This window comes from Myodes glareolus, chromosome 21, assembly GCF_982192425.1.
Source record: "Myodes glareolus chromosome 21, mMyoGla1.1, whole genome shotgun sequence".
Taxonomy (NCBI): Eukaryota; Metazoa; Chordata; class Mammalia; order Rodentia; family Cricetidae; genus Myodes; species Myodes glareolus.
In genome coordinates this window covers 54,769,074-54,790,442 of record NC_142046.1, presented here as the reverse complement: position 1 = coordinate 54,790,442, position 21,369 = coordinate 54,769,074, and the positions used below count along the sequence as shown (strand labels likewise).

General features: G+C 43.5%; 1 long non-coding RNA gene across 1 annotated transcript; it reads right to left on the bottom strand.

Annotated features, from left to right (window-relative positions):
* Nucleotides 1–1,510: 1,510 nt before the first annotated feature.
* Nucleotides 1,511–18,573, bottom strand: LOC146890395 (uncharacterized). The gene is made up of 3 exons (XR_014998735.2): nt 18,045–18,573; nt 14,991–15,178; nt 1,511–2,132 (listed from the first exon to the last, which is right to left on the bottom strand). It is a non-coding gene; the product is annotated as an uncharacterized LOC146890395 (long non-coding RNA).
* Nucleotides 18,574–21,369: the final 2,796 nt, after the last annotated feature.

Here is a 21,369-nt window from a genome sequence, read left to right as displayed (position 1 = left end):
TCCTTCCTTTTTCTTCTTTTCTCTTAACTTTAAAAAATTATTTATTTATTTTATGTATATGATTGCTCTACCTTCATGCATAGCAGAAGAGGGCATCAGATCCCATTACAGATGGTCATGAGCCACCATGTGGGTGCTGGGAATTGAACTCGGGGCCTCTGGAAGAGCAGGCAGAATTCCTCACCTCTGAGCCGTCTTATCTCTGCAGCCCACTCTCTAGGTTGCATCATCTCTTGGATTGCCTTTCCACATCTGTACTTACGGGACCCTACTCACTTCCGAACAAATTCAAGTCTTTTGAGCTGTGCTGTCAGCTAAGGAACCTGGAAGTAAAATGGGCCAAGAGAAAAGAAAGGCATGTGTGGCTCTGCCTGGTGGGGTTCTAGAAGGTTCTTTAGACTTCCGGCTAGTCCTCAGCTAGATCGTGTGAGTGCAAAAAATACTATCAGGAGACATTTTATACAAGATATCACACTTTATCATTATTCACTGTGCTGGAGTTCAGAAGGCGACCTGTGTCTCAAAATTCCAAGTTCTAAGACTGTCTGTTAGAATTCTAGGATTCTAGAGAACTGTTACCTGGATTCTATGTCAACTTCAAGGTAAGAACAACTGAATACTTCAGCTCCCCAGACCTGCTAGCAGACAGTCCTTTGAAACCAAATCATGAACTTAGCTTCTTTTTCCATGCACAAGTGAACAACTTTTTAGCAAACTTAAAGACAGAAGTTGAGAATAAAGACTCTGGTCTAACCAGCAGGCCACCGTGAAACAGGTTTGATGGTTTCAGTTCCATGCGCATCATGAAGGTACGCTGACAATTGATAGGATGGTCATGGGGAGCTAATGTACAGGTTCACAGATTAAATTACTTTTCACCCCAAGAGATATTTATAGATGTGATCTATCAAGGTTGCAGGGAAAAGCAGTGATGTGACGTAAGAACAATCAACCTGCGCTGTGCACTGGAACACAGAGACACCTGCAGACATAAGAACAATCAACCTGCGCTGTGCACTGGAACACAGACACCTGCAGACATAAGAACAATCAACCTGCGCTGTGCGCTGAAACACAGAGACACCTGCAGACGTAAGAACAATCAACCTGCGCTGTGCGCTGGGACACAGAGACACCTGCAGACGTAAGAACAATCAAACCTGCGCTGTGCGCTGGGACAGAGACACCTGCAGACGTAAGAACAATCAACCTGCGCTGTGCACTGGGACACAGACACCTGCAGACGTAAGAACAATCAACCTGCGCTGTGCGCTGGGACACAGAGACACCTGCAGACGTAAGAACAATCAACCTGCACTGTGCGCTGGGACACAAACACATCTGCAGGCTTGTCCTTGTTGCCTGCTGCAACTGATAACGTTTCACTAAAGATGTTTTGGCAGAAAAAAGTATACCTGAAGGTTTATATTTGCTTGATAGAGTCAGCAAAAATTCAAAAACCTATCAATTGTTTTAAGACTACTTATGTCTCAAAATATACATGAAATCATTATTTCCATAATAAGAGAAAGGTTTATTTAGAATACATGTTATTTATATCCTAAAATAAGGAATAGCCGGGCAATAGTGGCTCATGCCTTTAATCCTAACACTCGGGAGGCAGAGGCAGGCGGATCTCTGTGAGTTCGAGGCCAGCCTGGTCTACAAGAGCTAGTTCCAGGATAGGCTCAAAAGCTACAGAGAAACCCTGCCAGGAAGCCAACTCAATTTCAATTGCATTTCCAAGTCAGCTGTTCCAGACAGATGAAACTGACAAGTGTTTCACAAATTCTACTTCCGAAACTGCTCGTGGAAATGAAATCTGTTGTCCCTGATCCTTACTCTTCGGCTCACCCTTCCCATATACTGGTTTCTTGGTTTTTGTCAAAAGTTGAACAAAAAGGGCTTAACTATATGTTCAAAAGTATTCTCATACTGTAACTGTATCTCACAGGTCTGACTGATCCGTGCTGCAGGCTATAACAACCGAAGAATCAGATGAAAACTGAAGAGGCGTCAGAAGAATAATGCCAGTCCAAGTTCACTCTCTTTATTCACAATGAAGGGCCATGGCCTCTCCTGTGTAGTCGACTTGCTCTTAGTTGTATGTGTATCCCAACCAGCTTGTTTACCTAGAAGAAAGGTGACGTCAGAGGTGGACGTGCCAATAATAAGAGCAACATCTACGGGTACCACTCAGATTGGAAGAAATGGAAGACTGGAAAACACACACACACACACACACACATACACACACCTCTAAGCTAGACATAACATCAGGAAACAAGATTAAAATGTACATTTTTATAATCTCAGGTGCCTAATAAAATAAAGAGCCTGCATTACCTGCTAACTCCACTAAACAGTTTTGACACAATCCCTTAGCTAAGACCAGGCTGTCACAGACCCAGAGAGAGATCCCTTAGGTTTACACTAGGGAAGAAAGGACAGGTCTCTTCTTCCATGCCTGAATGCAAAGCCAGCTTCGGAGGCCCTGGAGGAACCCAGCAGGGAAAGGGAGAGATAAGGGTTGGCAGTCAACATGACCAGTATTCACTTGCCCACAGAGGACAACCTGGACAGTCTCCATGGCAGAGCCTTTGATGTGTGTGTACAGAGGCTCAGGAAGACCTGTCCCCACTCCTGTGCAGCTTCCAGCAGGGCTGGGGACTGGAGGATGTCTTCTTCCTTTCAGTATTAAAAAGGCAGAGGGGAAAAAAAAGGAAGAAAAACTCAAGACTTCCTAACCCATTGTCTTCTTAAAGAAATAAGCCTTGCTTAAACAGAAAGCAGTATCAAATATATCATGCTAATTGGCCTTTCTGTAAGAATTGAGTCCCGTCATTCTCTCCATAACTACTGTAACTACTGAACCAATGAGATCAGGGGTTATCATTAGGGTCCCTGTGTATCTTTGGTTTCTCCCCAAAGTGTTATTCCCACACAAAAAAAAAAGAAGGGCATAATATCATGGGAGAAATTTCTAGCTTTAAATGGATATGCTTTGAGAATCTCTGTGTGCGTATATATGTGTAGGGCATGCATGTGTGCTTGTGGGTGTTCACAAACATGTGTGCAGAGACCAGAGTTTGATGCCAAGCATCTTCCTCAATTACTTCTCTGCCTTATTTTTTGAGATGGGGTCTCTTACAAAATCCAGAGTCCGCCAACTGGTTAGAACCAAGCTGACCAGCAACCCTGAAAACTCCACACACCCCACGACCCCACCCCACCTCCATACAGCACTAAACATCCTAACTCTTTAATATCTGCTGATTGGAAGGGTGAAAATGAAGGCTGCTGCTAAGTTCATGATTACTTGTAAGTTAACTTGTATTTAATTAATCCTATCATCTACATGCATTGGAAATGAAGTGTTATTTGTAAGTAGGAGACAACTACTTAAAGTCTACTCCCAGACTCCCAAACCCACTGACAGACTACTTCAGAATAACCAAACGCATGAAAATTGTGAGCAACTAAAATATCGAATCATTTTAAGTGTGAACACGCTAAAATTTGACTAGAGTTGGGGAAAGGGTCAAATTATTTATCTCCCCCCCTTTATTATTTTAGATCAAGTGCCTCTTAAACACAAAGACTGAGTAAATGTTACCCTGATGTCGATAGAGACTTTATATTTTAATACAGGAAAAGATGTCATTTAAAACTGTTCCTTCTCTGGAAAAAAAATCCATTTTACCGCTTCTTTTTTATGCTGGAAAAGAAGTGGGGGAGCAAGGTAGAAACAGAATAGATAGTTAAGCAGAGGAATTCCTGGGTGGCCAAGAGACCAGCCTTCTGAACCAGACAAGGTAGAAACAGAATAGATAGTTAAGCAGAGGAATTCCTGGGTGGCCAAGAGACCAGCCTTCTGCACCAGACAAGCGAGGTGTGAAGCCAGGACTCAGCTCTAATCGGCTGCAGCACCTTGACAAATTCCCCCATGTTTCTGAGTCTTTGTCCCATAGAAATGACACATATTCCAGAGATGCCAGCGCCTTGTGCAAATCCACAGTTTGGTGGCCGTCACTAGTATGAAGAAATTTTGCATATAAATGTATTCTGGTCAGACTTGTGTACAAAAAAAAGTATTTTTAAAATATACAAAGAGAAAGGACAAATTCAACAGAAAGCTAAATGCTAGATCTTTAGAATGCAAAAAGCGTGGAGGTAAAGAAGAAGTCTCTCTTCTCAGTCAGCGCTAGAGAATTTCTATCCTGGATGTATGCTTGGACTCTGCTGAGCATCACTGTGAGCCAGGCTCTGGACACTGTAGGTACTGAAGAATTAAAGCAGTTTCTAGCTAACGTCAGGAAACAACAGTGCCTATAATAACTGAGACAAACACTACTTTAGAACTTGCTTGCTACTCCAACGGCCTAGCTTCCCTTGTAAAAAGAAACCAAACCTCTACCTCTAAATTGCAGTTTCCAAGCCACAGAATGTTTATCGTCAAAGGGATCTTCGAAGGGATCCTGTGTTTACCCCTTAGAAAGGATACGGCAATTTTTTTTGTTTAATAAAATGTTAATTCCCCTTTAATTCCTTTTCAAAAGAATCATTGAAAAAAACACAAAATCACAAACATGTTGACTTTCAGTTGAAAAATGAAGTTTTGGCTCACCCTTGTATCATTTTGAATGCTCTGTGTTCCCTTTAGTGGAGTAATAATTAGACATCTACTGCTCCATTTTTGTCTGTGGTAGGACGACTGAGCAGCAGGCACGGAACAAACGGCCTTTTCCTTGAAACTTGAAGAGAAAAAAAAAAAACCCTCTCAGGAGCCAAACATTTAGCCTCACTTGAAATAAGGATTGTAACACCAGGAAAGTGTCTTCGGCCCTTCAGGGATTTTTCTTGAAGTCTGCAGAAAACCAGGCTGATAGCACCTGAAGGATCAGGAGGGGATAGTTCAATTACAGTCAGACAGAGCAGCAGAGAGGATCTGCGCCAAGTCTCACAGTGCTCATTACCTCTGCCTTTCTGCCTTAGCAACTGCCATGTACCACATCAAGCGTGTAAATGTTCTATGCAGAATGCTTTTTTGTCACAGCCTTTGGGCCCTCGGGGCACACAGAGGGCTAAAAGAAAGTTAGCGTAAGACAACCGGGACCCAGCTCCTAACTTTTCAAAATGTTGAGATTTTAATCAGGAAATTTACGGCGAATAAATATATCTAGATGCTCTACAAACCGATTAGCTGCACAAAGCGAGCAGTCATCCTACAGAAGGCGTAAGACGTGACCATCTTCATCTGGATTTGGTGTTTTGTTTCCAGTACAAGGCCTGAAACTTAAACCTGAGTCGCCAGCGAGGTCGGTCCACGTGCCCTAATCCCTCTAATCTGGTATGTTCTCCTGAGTTCAGATGAAGTCCGGACTTTGAGCTGTCAAATCCTTAGTTTCCTGTGTAATCTCCTAACATTCTAGAAAGCCACTCACGCACTCCACTAGGCTCGTGGAGCGCCCGTGGGCACGAGGCACTAGGGATGGGCTCCTCGCCCTTCTGTTGGTTTGCGCCCGTGGGCACGAGGCACGAGGGATGGGCTCCTCGCCCTTCTGTTGGTTTCAGTATGTGGGAAAAACCAATACGTGTGGAAGTACCTGCTAGTATGTGTGTGCTTGCACATACATGGTATATGTGCATGGACGTATATGTGAAGTAGAGAAGCCCCTATGAAATGGTATTTAAGCCAGTCTATTAATGAGTGGTGTTCACTGGAACTTTCTAAGAAAAGGAAACAATATTCAAGGATTCCTGGCTCCTCGGATGTCAAAGGTCAGAATGACTAAAGCAGAGCCAAAGGAAACAATGTAGCTGCAAAGGTATCAAAAGGTATCAGTGTAGTTGGTACCAGTTTACTCAAGACATTACAGGGTTGTTCAGTCTGGGTTTGCTAGTCAGACGTGGTGGTGACTATTTATCCCAGAACTCAGGAGACTGACCTCAGAAGACTACTTCAAATTCAATTCAGGCCAGACTACATATTAAGACCTTATCTAAAACCAAAAACCTGGGATTTCTGCTACACCCTGAGAAGGCTTTGAGCAATTCTAAGCAAGCCCACAAGCACCTCTCTTTACCTGCTAAATGGACCGATCCTGGGACTGGAAATGAATCGAGGCTTTTGCAAGGAGCATCAGCACTAGAGTAGTTCTCGGTGTTTTGTCTTGAAGAGGACTACAAATGCATAGCTGGGCATGTAGCCCAAGGATGTGGAGCCCTTGCCTAACATGCGTGAGACCCTGGGTTCAAGCCTAGCAATTTGAGAGGTGGGTGCTGTAAATGAAACCAGTGTCTTTGGAGAAACTTACCATCCGTTGTTTGTGAGTGTGTGTGTGTGTGTTGGCTTTTTGAGTCAGGGTTTCTCTGTAGCTTTGGTGCCTGTCTTGGAACTAGCTCTTGTAGACCAGGCTAGTCTCGAACTCACAGAGCTCCGCCTGCCTCTGCCTTCCGAGTGCTGTGATTAAAGGTGTGCACCACTGCCATCTGGCTTGAAACTTGCCGTCATTGAAGGACAATATTGAGGATTACATAACAAGCAGTGAATAAGAAGCGCCCCACAATCCCACATCATGAATGACACGTCATGGCACACAGTAAGTGCTGATAAATTACACTATTATCATTTTCCATAAAGGAGCACTTTCTTGGGCCCCCAGAACTCTCCATTCTTAATAGTCAATATCTCTATTTAGAAACTTGCTGGAGACAGGGAAATTAACTCACTTAAATGAGTATCTTCTTGTTTGTGTTTATTTTACATTTAGGGATAGAGGTTAATGTTATAATAAAATGAATATCTACCAAATATATGAAAATCAATCAAAGCCTAAAAATTTAAAGTATGGTATAAAGGTAAGCATAATGGCCCAGGGCCAGGGTCCCAGCTGGCTGCGAGACTAAATCTGAAGGGTCACTTGTACCCAGGAATTTAAGGACAGCCTGGGCAACATTGAGAGACACCTCTCGAAAAAAAAAAAACCAGAAAGAAAGGAGAGGGGGAAAGAGGAGGAAGTAAGGGAGGGGAAGGAGGGAAAGAAAAGAAAAAATTGAAATTGTGTCAATGGTATTGTGGTACTTTTTTAAAAGAAAAATCTGGTTACCATGTAGGATATATTTTGTATTGCTCTTCTCTCTTTCTCTTTCCAAATACTTTTACATAGTGTATATGGAAAATATTCAATTGTACAGGATTGCTTTGGCTATCCTGGGCTTTTTTGTTTTGCCATATGAAGTTGAGCATTGTTCTTTCAAGGTCTGTGAAGAATTGTGCTGGAATTTAGATGGGGATTGCATTGAATCTGTAGATTGTTTTTGGTAAGATTGCCATTTTTACTGTGTTGATCCTACCAACCCCAAAGCATGGGAGATCTTTCCATTTTCTGATATCTTCTTTAATCTTTCTTTAAAGACTTAAAGTTCTTGTCATACAGATCTTTCACTTGTTTGGTCAGAGTTATCCCAGGACAATTTGTGTTGTTTGTGGCTATTGTGAAGGGTGATATTTCTCTGATTTCTTTCTCATACTCACTCATAAGTAGATATTAGACACAAAGTAAATAATAACCAGACTACAGTCCACAATCCCAGAGAAAACAGGAGACAAGGAGAACCCTAAGAGAGACATACATGGAACACCTCCCCCACCTCAGAAGGGGAAGGAGACAAGATCTCTTTAGTAAAGTGGTAGTGTAGGGACAGGGGAGGATAGGAGGGGAGTAGGGAGGAGAGAAGGGGAGTAGGGAGGAGAACCTGAGAGATCAGGTGAAGTTGGGTGAAGGACAGAGAGGGAGAGCAAAGAATGAGATACCTTGAAAGAGGGAGCCCTTATGGGGTTAGCGAGAAACCAGGCACTAGGGAAATTTCCAGGAATCCACAAGGATGACGCCAGCTAAGAATCTAAGCAGTAGTGGAGAAGCTACCTGAACTGTCCTCCTGTAATCAGATTGATGACTACCTTAATTGTCATCATAGAACCTTCATGCAGCAACTGATGGAAGCAGATGCAGAGATCCACAGCTAAGCACTGGGCTGAGCTCCTGGAGTCCAGTCGTAGAGAGGGAGGAGTGATGATATGAGCAAAGGTACCAAGACCATGATGGGGACACCCCCGGGAACAGCTGGCCTGAGCTAGTGAGAGCTCACGGACTCCAGGCTGACAGCTGGGGAACCCGCCTAAGACCAAACTATGCCCTCTGAATGGGTGAGAGCTGTGTAATTTGGGCAGTTTGTGGGGCCACTCGCAGTGGAGCCAGTTTTTATCCCTAGTGCATGAACTGGCTCTTTGGAGCCCATTGCTTATGGAGGGAGACCTTGCTCAGTCTAGATACAGAGGGAAGGCCTTGGTCCTGCAATAAGTGGTGTGACAGACTCTGATGACTCCCCATGGGAGGCCTCACACTCTCTGAGGAGTGGAGGGGTTGGCTGGGGAGAAGATGGGGGAGTGGGAAGATGGGAGGGAGAGAAAACTGGGACTAGTATGTAAAATAAGATTATTTTAAGAAGAAAAAATTCAAATATGAATTCTTATTCTATTTAGACAGTTTCTAAATTCTGATCAATTGTTCTCTAAAGCAGATTATTATATAAACCATATTTATCATTCAATAACATCACATTTTGAACTCTTCTTTAGGAAATCATAAAGTAATATTAGGGACTAAGTTCATGTAGTATTTTCACTCATAAACATTTAAAATTAAGATCCTGGCATGCTCTTATCAGCAAATGTTTGTCCTTTACAGAAGAAAAATAAACAGAACTCTGAGTGCTCCCATTTTGCCCCTGAATCATCGTGTAGTTTGCAGCTACATGAATAGAAATGAACTCGGCTGGAGTTCAGGGGGAAAGCAGGCTCTGGATCTCACCATATTGTATCAGTAATCATCTGAAGGCAGCTGGAAAGCACTCCCGGTCATAAAACCTGTGGGCCCATGGTAAAGACAGAGAGTCCAAAGAGCCTGCAGCACACGGGCCCCTAACCTACGACTTCCAGCCTTCAGTGTTTTCTCTGCATCGCTTTCTCTCATGCAGAGCAGAAGGCAGATCATTACTGGGCAGATCACCAATTACGGAACCCTCCATAAGGCTGTAAGTTAACAGATCACTAGAATACAACTCCGGCTGAGGAGAAAAAGAAAACATAAACACGGCTACATCCAGAAATATCTGGATAAAATACTGTTGAAGAACAGTTGATTAAGTAGGCGTTAGTTTTATCCCCCAGCATTCCTCTTTAATAAAAAGTCATGCTCCTGATGTTGACTCGTAAATCAGTGCGCCGCAGGTCAGCCGCAGAATCGAGCGCGAATAAAATATGGTCTCCACCAGCACTGCGGAAAATGACCACAGCTTGGCTCAGTCTCACTTGGAAAATGAGTTAGGATAGTTGATTAGCAAGACTAGTAATGTATTTCCTTGGCTGCAACCCTGGAAGGAAGTGAGTCTTGCCTGTCTTCCTTCCTAGCCTACCATGCCGGATAGAAGGAGTTGGGGTTTCGAGGCTGTGGGCACTACTGGAGGCATTAGAGAAAGAGAGAGAGAGAGAGAGAGAGAGAGAGAGAGAGAGAGAGAGAGGAAGGAAGGAAGGAAGGAAGGAAGGAAGGAAGGAAGGAAGGAAGGGGCGAAAGCGATAGGACTCTATGAACATCAAGAAGGAGCGAGAACTAGGGATGTCAGAAAGAGGCATGGAAGCAGGGGAAGGGATCCAGAGGAAGGGCTATATGGAACTCCCCACTTTATCTGAGATACTCTTAATCGAGACACAGGGAGCCCAAAACGATGGCAGCTGTCCCTTGTGCCTCCAGCAGATGAGAGCAAGACTAGAACTGATCTCAAATCATAGGACGGGAAAGGGAAGAGCGGCCAAGCCAGAGAGAGAGTATGGAGCAAGGAAGTCCATCACCCTGGGGAAGTACACACTGGGGTGAGGGCGGGGTGGCAACTCAGCAGTTTTCAGATTGGTCCTGAAAGAGATGCCCACTGTTCTCACCTCACTGTGTGATGTTTAGACTAGAGGACCCTTGGAAAGGATGAAAAGCCCACGTTTATTCTGTAGCTGTAGACAATATCTTTGAGAACTTTAAGTTCTCTTTTTCCCACAAATTTAAGGTAAAGCTTCACCCCAGTATTCCCGTACTAAAGGTTGTCTAGGGCCCTCTTCCCACCTTGACTGCCCATCAGCTGGTGTGGGGGAAGCTCCCCGTGCTTTACCACTGAGCGGCCCTGGTACTTCATGCTAGCACCTCCAGAGGGTTTACATGCACAATAGTCTTGCTTTGACAGAGGAGAGGGTGCATGAACTGGCCTCGTCCCATAACCATACTGATGAATATTTTGCATATCACCATAGATCCTTCATCTGGTGATGGATGGAGATAGAGACAAAGCCCCGCTTTGGAGCACTGGACTTAGCTCCCTAGGTCCAAATGAGGAACAGAAGGAGGGAGAACATGAGCAAGAAGTCAGGATCACAAGGGGTGCATCCACCCACTGAGACGGTGGGACTGATCTAATGGGAGCTCACCAAGGCCAGCCGGACTGGGAGCGATGGAGCATGTGATCAAAATGGACACTCTGATCGTGGCTGGCAATGAAGGCTGACTGAGAAGTCAAGGATAATGGCATTGGGATTTAATTTTACTGCGTGGACTAACTTTGTGGGAGCCTGGTTTGTTTGGATGTTCACCTTTATAGACCTGTATGATGGGGGAGGACCTTGGACTTCCCATGGGGCAAAGAACCCTGACTGCTCTTAAGACTAGAGAGGGAGGGGGAGATAGGGAGGGGAAGGAGGGAAGGGGGCGTGGGGAGGGGGAGGGAAAAGGGAGGCGGGGAAGAGGTGGAAATTTTTAATAAATAAAAAAAATAGTCTTGTTTTGAGTATAGCTCTTGCCACCACATTCAGAGAACTAGAAACTGAGGCTATGCCCATGACCTAGATCATGAAAGACAACATTTTATCAAAAGAAAACCCACAAACAACTGTGTTTAATTTTTAATAGACTTTTTAGAGAGGTTTTAAGTTCGTGGCAAAGCTGAGCACAACACTCGTTCATCACCAATGAGACTGTGCAGCCAGTCACTTTGAAAGGCAGTGGGTCGGTGTCTCAGTCAGGGTTTCTATGGCTGTGAAGAGACACTGTGACCATGGTAACTCTTATCAAGGAAACCATTTCATTGGGACTGGCTTACAGCTTCAGAGGTTTGATCCTTTATCGTTTTCATCATGGTGGGAAGCATGGGCACCTGTAGGCAGACATGGTTCTGGCTACATCTTGATATGTGGTCATTGGGAAGTGGATTACATCACCAGGCAGTGTCTTGCATATAGGAGAACTCAAAGCCCACCCCCACAGTGACACACTTCCTCCAACAAGGCCATCACTACTCCAAAAGAGTCATGCCTAATACTGACACTCCCTTTGGGGCCCATTTTCTTTCAAACTACCATAGTCGGTTTCTTTTAAAAATTAAATGCATCATGCAAGCCAGCAATCACGCTCCATAGTATTTATTCAAATGGGTTTAAAGTTCACGTAAGACATGGTGTCTTATGCCTATAATTTCACCTCAGGACAATGAAGCAAAAGTTCTGCTGAAAGTTCAAGTCCTGCTTTTAAAAAACAAAACGAAAGAAAGCTTACATCCACACAAAATCTGCTCATCGGTTTGATCTGAAACTGCCAAACTGTGGAAGCAATCAAGATATCCTGCAGGGGGTGATGGGGAGTAAGCATCCAAACAATGGAATACTCTTTAGCCATTAATTTTTTAGCCATTAAACACACGAGCTACCAACACACGAGGAAACATCGAAGAGTCTTAAACACATGTTACCAATTAAAAGAAACCTGTCTGGAAATACTACATGCTGTATGATCCAACAATGACATCTCGAGAAAGCAAATCATGAAAACAGCAAACGGACCAGCAGTTGCCAGAAGTTGGGAGAGAGTAGAGCAGGGATGAAGCCCAGAGGAGTTTTAGAACGAGGAATCTGTTACATCTGTCCAAACCCGTGGACTGTAGAGCACTGAGTGGATCCTGATGTCAACTATGAACTTTGGGTGAAAATGAGGTTTGACTGTATGGCTACCAGCTACGACCAGTTCTGGTGAGAGTGCCGGCGACGAGGAAGGCTGTGTGCACATAAAGGCGGGGGCTGCATGTGTACCTGCCAGTCAAGTTTTACCCAGGAAATCTTTAATAAGCAGTTAGTCCATGGCATCTTAAGAGACACTTACTCTTCGCTGAGTTGATGCACATGTGTGTGACAGTTGCATGTCTGATACCGTTTGGTTCTACCTACAGCCCTGTGAGGTAAGGTCTATCATTGCCGTCATCTCCATCTTACTGAAAATGAAGTGAGACTTGAGGAGACTGAGTAACTCAGCCCAAGGTCGCCGTCAAATTGGACAGAGTCTGGAAGATTGGTCATTACACCATGATGTTGTCTCAGGCCACAAAAACATATTACGTTGTAACCTATAAACTTGCCTATCATTAATAGGCAAGAATGCAAAAGACTGTGCGCTGACGTTTTCATATGAAGCTATTTATAAATAGGTAAAAAGATCACCCACACACCCCGAGCACCCTCTTCTCCATTGAGAGAACTAAAGAGTGGTTTTGAATCCGGAAACTTCGTGTGTGTGTTGAAGTGATATCTGCAAACCTTTTTCTGTCAAAAGGAGAAAGAAAAAAAAAACAGCTAAAAGTTTTCTAATGAACGAAATCTAAGTCGTTTCTAATGATTTATGCCCTGACTAAGAAAGAAAAAAGAAAAAAAATGTTCCTCATTATGTGTAAAATATGACTTCTTCACTTTTTAATGATTTATGGGTTGTAGCTCACACTGCGCCCTCGCAGGGCATGGACAAAGGTAAGGCTGAGATCATTAATAATGCACGGGACGCCCACATCTGGCTGGTCCTCCCAGGTGAATCAAGCCGAAGCCTGACTTAACAGATGGACACTGCACTGCTTCCTGACGGTAAAATCACCAGATGTTTAGAGATTCCAGAAGTACAGCAGCAGGAGGAACGTGTTAATGATGAGGTTTCTAACATCCCTTACATCCCTTTGAGTTATCTTGTGTGTGTGTGTGTGTGTGTGTGTGTGTGTGTGCGTGCCCACGTGCGCATGTGTATTATTTGAAATTTAATTAAAATCAGGTTTTTTCCCCCTAGAATATTCTAAAATTAAGCAACAAGGTGTATGTTCTTACATGCTGTCACCACGCCTTGTTTTTTAAAGCTTGACATTTTTACTTGTTTTATTTCTCCCTGGCTTTCATCTGCAGAGGCTCTGGCAGTGCCCTGGGCCAGGGGCCTTCTGGCAAAGATCTGTGGCTCTTGTTAGGTTCTTTCCCTGGCTGTGCAGGGGACCCTCTACCTCTGCTGCAGGGGGTCACAGCTGGCTCACTACAACACTTTCCCAGGCTGTGCCCATTGCTTTTAACACTCTCCCTCTAAGACAAGTCAAGTCCAGTCTTCTTCGAGAAGAGTGTGTGAAGGAAGCCGGCAATAGGGTCTCTAAGGTGTGGAACGAAAACAGTCAGCAGTGGAGCTACAGGAAGGATTTCACTGTGGCAGGAGTGTGAAACTGACAGCTATATAAGGAGAAAGACCAAAGTTCGCACCCCGACACCAGCAGTTACTAACCAAGTGATTTTACCCTTGGGCAAGTCACTTAGTTACTGTGCCGTGGGTCTTGACTTTCTCCTCTGTACAAACTTCTAAGGAGTGCGTTAAATATTAAATTATGGAGTGGACAGGAACACACTTTGGACTTTGTATAGAATAAGTCCTTAGATAAGAAGAAACCAGAGAGATAACGTGTGAACTTCAGGCATCCTTCCTTCAGGATATTTCTGTGTTGGGGTCTGAGTTATTCTAACTTTAACTCAATTGCACATCTCAGTGATCAAGGTTAAGATCCTGTACTTCCCTTAGATGAAAATGCTTGTCTTAGAACTGGGAGCTGGCTAGCCCACTCCCAACACAGCTCTTCCCTGCAGTTCCTCAATCAGATGCTAGGACAGTGGCCTCCTGAGCCCATCCATCTACAGAAAAAAGGCCAAGTTAAGAAGAGGAAAAGGGGAAACTTTCTCCAAGGACTTAACTGTGTGTTTTTAACAGGGTGAAGTTGCCCTAGGGTTAAGCACTGTGTTACCAACCAGTAGAACACAGAGAGGCTCAGCCCCCAAACAGCAAGGTTCAACTTCCCTTCTTCCTATTCTCCCTCAAATGCCTGCTGGGTGTCTGTTTAATTAGTGAACAAACAGTGATTCCCAGAGATTATAGAGTCTTTAGTGTTCACGAGGAGAGAGTCCCAAATGTTTTCCCAGCAGTATATACAATCATTTCCTACTTTTAAATAGTAGGCTGATCTGAATATTAACTACTTGCCAACTTCAACACACCTCTCCTATAAACATCCCCTTCCTGGGCAGGGAGGAAGCCCCCACGATGTGGTGCTGTGTCGTTCTCCAGCTTCCCTTTTTATGATTGGTGCAGAGCATCTGATCATTTCCAGGTGTTTGGGATTTTCTCATGGCCTCCTTGTTACCCCCGCCCCCCTTCGAGTTCCTTTGGCAATGAATGTGACCATGAGGTCCAAAGCTATAAAGGATGCATTCACCACTTCCCTCTTATGTCTGTCTCTTTATTTAACCACAAGTTCACTGTCTTTATCCATGTTAATTCCCCGAGGAATTCGCACAGCATTTGGGTTGACTGCCTTAATTTTGATCTTCTCTAATCAGCCCCTGCCAGATGGTAGTTAAAGTTTAATGGCCCCTGTAAAAATAGTTCCCTTTCTTCTTTCATCAGTCATGTGTGTTTACTTAGCTAACTGCTGGAGGTTCGGAATGAACACACAGTGACCACCAGCAAAACGAATTCAACAAACACACTGGCTTAACACTTTTCATGGCGGCAAAAGATGTTGCCTGCCTATCTCCACCCGGCCATTATCCTTACCTTTTATCATCTTTCAGTGGCTGTTCTGTTAGCTTTCTTTCCTTTTTATCTCCTTTCTTGGGTTGCTGGAGACCTGGCAGTCTTCAATATGAAGCAATTAAAGGGTGTGGACACATCCCAGCTGAATAGCATTTAAGGGCTAGATAGATGGCATTTGGCAAATCGGGAGAGCTTTCCTCTCCACACCCCTAGAATTCGAGAAAGTATTATTCTTTATGATTCAGATAAAGAAGAAGAAACAGCTCAAGAGGCCACCCAGGAGGCCATGATAGAAACTTGGCACCCTCAAGAAACAAAATAAAGAGGCAGAGACATAGAACAAGCCACCTCTAAATAAATATTATGCCCTTTGTGTCTTTACTACATCCTACCACGCGTCCTGAGGGAGCCAGTCCAGAACGAGTAATTAAATAAAGACAGTATATGCTATTTTACGGACGAAGTAACTGAGATGAGTCATATCACCTAAAGTCTTGCCAGGCCACACACATATCTCTAGCAGTACCCTGTCGCTTAGATTTACAGTCAATTTATTAAAATATGTAGGGGCTATTTAAGAGGAAAATAAAAGTAACCAAACGAAATCCCAGTATTTTAAAAACAAGCATTCTAGGTGACTTTATATGCATGCACCACTTAAAGCCTATAAACAATAGGTCTCTTGGTCAGGAACCAGCCAACTCTAGTTTGCAGATCAAATGCAGCTCCCTCTCTGTTTTTATAAATAAAGTTTTATTGGTGCAGAGACAAGTTCATTCTTATGCACACTGTTTATGGCTGCTTTTACATTGTGGTGCTTCAGATATTATACATTGTGGTGCACCAGATAGTATATGTCCTACAAAACCTAAAGTCATTGCTGTCGGACTCTTTATAACAAAAGTTGCCAAGCCCTGCTCCACACTTTTGGATTACGACATCACATACCATTCTATTTCTACTTAGGAACTTTTTCTCGTAGCACGAGAATGTTTATTAGATATTGTTGAACACTGATTGGAATGCTGTTGATTTACAATAGCGTTCAAGTGGGAAAGGAGTCACCTATTAAAATGTCTGTTTTAGTTATATTGATCTCCTTGAAGAGTGAAGACACTACGAATGTTGCCTGGCAGTGGTGGCGCACACTTTTAATCCAGCACTCAGGAGGAAGAAGCAGGCACTTCTCTGAGTTCAAGGCCAGTCTGGTCCAGGGCTACACAGAGAAACCCTGTCTCAAAAAAAACAGAAAGGGAAAGAAAAGAAAAAGAGAAAAGAAAAGAAAGGAAGAAGAATAGAAACTCCAAATATTCAACAACTTTAAATTTTCATTTAATTTTTAATTATGTATATGTGTCTCTATGTGTCTATGTATGTGAGTGTAAGTGTCCCAGAGGCCAGAAGAGGGCGTCGGAGTCTCTGGAGCTGAAGGTGACTGTGAGCTGCCTGATGTAAGTGCTGGGAGCAGAACTCTGGTTCTTTAAAAAAGGAGGAAGTACTCTTAACCCCTGAGCCATCTCTCTAGCCCTTCGACAACTTCTTGATAAATTAGGAAGTAGCTTATGGGCACTGTGTAATCTGCAGTGCAGATGAGTCACATCCTAACAGTGGGGGAAGCAATGATATTTGGCTAGGTTTGCAATGCATTCTCTGAAGAATCAACAATCTATGATCTGTCTGGGTTCTGGTTTTTTTTTTCATTTAGAATCAGTGTGTTATGGATTCAATGTTCTCTAGAGTCCTTTGCAGCATAAATATTCTATTGCCCATCTTCCACCTTCCCAAAGTGAAAATATCCCTCATACTCCCCCACCACCACCACAAAAAAAAGGGAAAAAAAAGCCTTATATACTCTCTCATGAGTTTGTTGCTAATTTCAGTTTTTTTAATAGTCCCTGCAGAAATCCTTGAATCTGGGCAATCAATTGTCAGGTGAGTAAAGACAATGTCATGCTTTAGAATGAAGAGCATCAGATAATATGATAACATCAAGCAAAATATTTTAGTCATAACTATATAATGGGAGACTTTTGGCACTGGAGAAATGGGAGGAAATGTACCTGGATAGAGGGCATCAGCTTTCCACAAAGGTTTGTGTGGAGACAGATCATTAGTTAAAAAATGGGAGTGGCAGGGGTAGGAGGGCTGGAGAAGTGGCTTGCATGTTTGAGGATTGGAGTTTGGCTCCTCAGAACCCACAGAAAAAGCCAGGTGTGGTGGTAATTGGCATACACATACAATACACACAAAATCTTTTTACATTAAACTGAAAAAGTAACGGTGATTTAAAAAGCCTTTCTAGAGTGAAACAAATATGTCCATGTTGTGAAGTAGGATTCAAAATACAGCATAAATTTTAAAAATAAAAGACAGTCGTTAGAAACTTTAAAGTAAAACAAAAGTTTTGTTCATAAACAAAGAACTTTTATAGCCAAGGCACCCCTCCCTGTGTGCCTGTTCACTGTTCTTGGTGACCAGAGTCCTCTAAGGGGAAAGTTGGAGGGGCATTACCTTATGGAGAATGAACTCTGAGGGTCTAGCGCAAAAAACAGCCTGGTCTACAGAGCTAGTTCCAGGACAGGTTCCAAAGCTACAGAGGGAAAAAAAAAATCACTTGTGCCTTTGAGTTTCTGCATCAAAATTTATAGTCTGACATCCCTGTGCCTCGACCCAGCCCTAAGAAGTTGATTTCTCCAGTATGTGTGTAAGTGAACAGGCTAGCTGATTTATGCATTCCCAAGAGCCTAGGTATGTTGTCCTCATGTTCAGTAAATTACTGTGAGCAGGAGTCAAACGGCATCCATCCACCAAATGATCTCTAGACGCTTCTCCAAGCAAGGGAGACGGTAAGAGAAGATGAAAGACTAGGCAGGGGAAAAGCCAGGAAATTCTATACTAACTTAAGGACCAGACTTAGCCAAGTACAACTCTGAGCCATGATTTCCTTACCTATCCATGAGAATTTAGGCCTAAAGGTAGACCCACATGTGCCAAATATAAAACTTTTAGAAAATTGCAATAGTCACCATGTAACTGCTACTACTATTATTTTCTCTTTCCTATATAAAAACTTACCCAGCCTTCTGTGTCTTCTAAGGACTGAAAACACGGTTCTTTTATGTGGACGGCTGAGTTGTTGCTTTGCCAGAAAATAACCAGCACTGCAAGCAAAGCTGGTATTAGCCAGTTTTCTAAAGGGAGACAGGGAGAGAGATGCAGAGATGCTGCCATGAGACTCAACAAAAATGAGCCTTAAGAAAAAAATGTTCGCTCCTCCCTTGGTTTGTAATTGCAGTCCCTGTCCCTACAGCCACCCAGAGAGGAATGACAAGGATATAACTGCTTCTTCCACACGTGGTTTCCAAAGTCACTTCTTTTTTTTTTCTATCCCAGCCTCCTGGAGGGTGGAAACCAGATCCAGATATTCACGAAAGGCAGCTTTCTTGCCTTGTTGCCGACCACCTTCCATGGGTAGCAGCTTAATCACATTTCTGCGCTGTGAGTCCTGCACCAGGCCTGGGAGATGGACCATCTGAACGCAGACCAGTCTCTGCTGCAGGAGAAGAGGAACAGAGAGAGGACAGGGCACTCGTGATCTGTGGGAAGGAAGAAAGGAGGCTGAAGAGGAGGTGCGTCTGTTAGTGGGGAAGACAATGTCCTCATACAGAGATCCCAAACAATCACCTCTTATCTGGAATATGAGGGAAAATAAGTTTGTTATGCTAAAACATTGTTTTAAGAAATCTTGGGATTTATACAGTTAAAGACCTCAAACTCTCTCCCCTGTCAAACAAATAGAACCTTTCTTCTGGATTTGGCCTTCCTCTCTGTGTTGGTTAGATTTTGACATTTCTAAAATAAAAAACAAAACAAAACATAAAAACACACAATGTGGTTAATAGTAAAAATAAACATCTTTTATGTGTTTCATAGTTACCAGAACTTCTCTAACAACTATTCGTAAATATTTTAGATTTTTTTCTTTTATTAGTTCTTTCAGGATTTTGTATAATAAGTTTTGACAGTATTCACAGGCCCACCAACTTCTCTCAAATGCACACCCCTTCCATCTTCTTTTCTCCTCCTCCTCCTCCTTCTTCTTCTTCTACGCCCTGGCAATGCTGAAGCATGCGTGGGCAGACCGTATATGGCGGTTCTGTTGAACTTGCCCATAATGGGTTTCATGGTCTAAGTTGATGAGGACGACTCACCCCTTCCATGCCCCCTCAATTTTCTACTCTCTCTCTTCACCCTTCAAGTCCAATTTGTGCTGCCCATGCATTTGAGGATGTGTGGATATCGGGAGTGCAGTCAACCGACCAGTGAAAACACTCGAGAAAGCGGATCTCCCTCCCCAGCAGCTATCGGAGGCCTATAGCTCTTCAGCTAGATGGGAGTTCCCATCCATCTCCCCGCTCCATGCTGATTTCATCTAGCCTGGACCCGTACAGGTTTTGTGCCTGCATCATAACCACTGTGAGTCCGTCCATGCGGTTGCCCCTTTGTGTTTAGAGAACTGTTTCCTTGTACTCGACCACCTCCTCTGGCTCTGATAGACTTTCTGTCCCCTCTTCCACAGCGATCCCTGAGCCTTGAGAGGAGAGGGCACAGTATAGGTGTTCCACTTAGGGCTGAGCATCCCATCAGCTGTGCCTTGGCCGGTTGTGGGTGTCTGTGTTCATCACCACCTACGGGAAGTAGAAGCTTCTTTGTTGAGGGAGTTGTGTTGATCTGTGGGTCTAAGAAGTCATCTGGAGTCTGTTGGCTCCAGTGCTCAGCTGGTAGAATAACAATAGGCGCTCCCCGGGGGCCTGAGGCCTGACTGAGCAAGAAACAGGCAGGCAAAGTTATTCTTGCCTATTTGTTTGTTTGTTTGTTTTTGAAGACAGGGTCTCTCTATGCAGCCCTGGCTATCCTAGAACTTACTTTGTAGACCAGGTTGGCCTCAAACTCACAGAGATCCACCTACCTCTGCCTCCTAAGTGCTAGAATTAAAGGCGTGTGCCAGCACAGCCCAACTTAAGCATGGTTATTCTGATATCTAACAAAACAGACTTCTACACAAACCATTTATCTCTTTTGCCCAATTTTTAAACTGTGTTTCTGGCCTTTTAAAAATCCTATCAAGAATCTCTTTATATAGATTTGGCGCGATTCTTAAATGAGTATTATTCATTTTTTTGTGGAGCCATTTTTAAAGATGTGTTTAATTAGTTATCCAACACCAAATGGCCAGCCCTGAAAACAAACATATAAATAACATTACACAGAGTGAGCAGGTTATAGTCAGGAATGTGTGAGTGTGTGTGTGTGTGTGTGTGTGTGTGTGTATACATGCATGTTCATGTGTGTGTGTGTGGGTATCTGTGAGTATGTGTGAGTATATATGCTTGTGATGGGGGGTGTCTGAGTATGAGTGTATTGTGGGTGTGTATGTGAGGGAGAGTGTGTGTGAGTGTGTGCATATGTTAGGAGGGTGTGTGAGTGTGTATGAGAGTGTGTGTGTGTGTGTGTGTGAGAGAGAGAGAGAGAGAATTTGTATGTTTGAGAATGTGGGGTGTGGGTGGAGGGTGAGAGTGTGCATGTGTGTGAGAGTGTATGTATGTAAGAGGGAATGTGTGTGTACACATATACATATATATTCATGTAACAACAATTAATGAAAAAAGAGACCATGAAATTGAAAGAGAGAAAGGATTATATGGAAGGGTTTGGAGGGAAGAAAGGGGAACTAGAACTGGTACAATTATATTAATCTCAAAAATAAAAGAAATAATTTTTCAAGATATATTTATTTTCTTTTTTTAATGAAACCAGATTAGTTGATTCTGTGGGTTTTCTTGTATAAGTGTTTTGCCTGAAAGTAGTATGTGCACAACACGCACACCTGGTGCCCACGGAGGCCAGAAGAGGGCCTCCTATCTCCTGGAGCTGGAGATAGAGATGGTTGCGAGCCACCATGTGGGTGCTGGGAACCAAACTTAGGCTCTCTACAAGAATAGCAAGCAGTCATAACTGCTAAACCATCATATCTCCAGCCCCTGGTGTGATTGGGTGATTGATTGATTGATTGATTGATTGATTGATTGATTTTACATCCCAACGGCAGTTTTCCCTCCCTCCTCTCTTCCCAATCTCTCCCCCAACCCCCTCTCTGTTCCCACTCCCATCCACTCCTCCATTTCTGTTAAGGAAAGGGCTGGTTCCCCATGGTTATCAAGGAAACATAATGGATCACATCACAATAAGACCAAGCACTTCCCCATGTATTAGTGCTGGGCAAAGTGACTCATTATGAGGAATGGATCCCAAAAGTCAATAAGAGTCAGAGACAGCCCCTGCTCCACACTTAGGAATCTCCCAACAGGACCATGCTGCAGAAACATAATATATATGCAGA